Here is a 2114-nt window from a genome sequence, read left to right on the forward strand (position 1 = left end):
GGGGGGGGGGGGGAGGAACGTGAATGCTATGAGGAGGCCACGAAGATGAGCACAAGGGTCAATGTATTGAATCCATGTAAGATTAGATGAAGTCTCTGCATGAGAATAACATTTATGAGTTGGTAAAATTGCCTAAGGGCATGAGAGCTTTGAAGAACAAGTGGGTGTTCAAAGTTAACGTTGAAGAACACAACTTGAAGCCTAGGTACAAAACTAGATTGATTGTTAAGGATTTAGTTAAAGAAAGGGTATTGACCTTGACAAAATATTTTCTCCTCTTGTGAAAATGTCATCGATTCGCACAGTTCTAGGTTTGACTGCTAGTCTTAATTTAGAGATTGAACAAATATATGTGAAGAAAACTTTCCTTCACGGTGACCTAGAAAAAGAAATTTATATGGAACAACCTGAAGTCTTCAAAGTAGATGGTAAAGAAAATTTGTGTGCAAACTGAGAAAAAGTCTATATGGCCTAAAACAAGCTCCTATACAATGATACAAGAAGTTTGAATCTGTTATGGGGGAGCAAGGCTATTAAAAAACTTCTTCAAATCATTGCGTATTTAAAAAAAAAATTCTGACAATGATTTTATCATTCTTTTGCTATATGTGGATGATATGTTAATTAAGGGAATAATACTTTCAAGATTGAAGAGTTGAAGAAAGAGTTGTGTAAGTCTTTTCCTATGAAAGACTTGGGTCATGTCATACAAATTTTGGGCATGAGAATTGCTCATCTCAGAGATGAAAGAAAGATTTATTTGTTCCAGAGGAAGTACGTTGAACGCGACTAGAGTGCTTCAATATGAAGAATCCTAAGCCTATTACTACACCTCTTGCTGGTCATATGAAGTTGAGTAAGAAGATGTGTCCTACAACTAGGGAGGAAAAAGATAGCATGACCAAAGTTCCATATTCCTCCGTAGTTGGAAGTCTAATGTATGCAATGGTGTGCATTAGACCTGATATTGCTCATGCAATTGGTGTTGTCAGTAGATTTCTCGACAATCCGAGAAAAGAGCATTGGGAAGCTGTAAAGTGGATACTCAGGTATCTTAGAGGAAGCTCAGATGAATGACTGTGTTTTGGAGCATCAAATCCAATCTTGAAAGGCTACAGGGAAGTTGATATGGCAGGTGGCCTTGATAACAGAAAATCCACCACTGCATATTTGTTTACTTTTTCAGGGGGAGCTATATCATGGCAGTCAAAGTTGCAGAAGTGTGCCGCACTACGATAATTGAAGCTGAGTATATTGCAGCTACTAAAGCTGGCAAAGATATGATATGGATCAAGCGATTTCTTCAAGAGCTTGGTTTGCATTAGATGAAGTATATTGTCTATTGTGACAGTCATAGTGAAATAGACTTGGGTAAGAACTCCATGTACCATACAAGAACAAAACACATCGACGTCAAATATCATTGGATTCATGAGAAAGTGGAGAGTGAATCATTTCACGTCAAAAAGATTCACACAAGTGAAAATTCTGCAGATTTGCTGACCAAGACGATACCTAAAGACAAGTTCGAGTTATACAAAGAACTTGTGAGTATGCACTCTCTCTAAAGAAGATGAAGATACCTCCTTCTAGTGAATGAGACTGGAGAGGGATATTTGCAGAGTCCATCCCATATTTTTGGTCAATTTTTTCTATTCAATTGCTACAAGTAATTTTAAAAAGGAATAGTGATAAGAAGTTGAAAATAAAAGATTTGGTGATTGACAAATTGGTAAGATTCACAACGCTTTTTGACTTTGTTATATTTACCTATGTCATTGGTGACATAGGTATGATTTCTCCTGCTATAAATAGAACATTCTTGCTCATTTGTAGATACACCAAGTTAGAGAGAAAAACCTTTTTGAGAGCAAAGTGAGGTATTCCATAGACTATACAAGAAAAATAGTATGAGAAGAAAAATAGAGTGTGAGCGATATTTCAGTAAGTTAGAAATCAAAAGAGTATTGTTCCTTTTGAGTGTGTAGTAGTCACTTTGAGTATTGTATTCGTGACTACACAGTGTGAAATTCCTTACTATAGTGATATCAGTTGCTCCTCTTGGCCCGTGATTTTTCCCTTATTTAGAAGGATTTCCACGTAAAATTCTTGGT

This window comes from Solanum pennellii, chromosome 1 (genome assembly GCF_001406875.1).
Source record: "Solanum pennellii chromosome 1, SPENNV200".
Taxonomy (NCBI): domain Eukaryota; kingdom Viridiplantae; phylum Streptophyta; class Magnoliopsida; order Solanales; family Solanaceae; genus Solanum; species Solanum pennellii.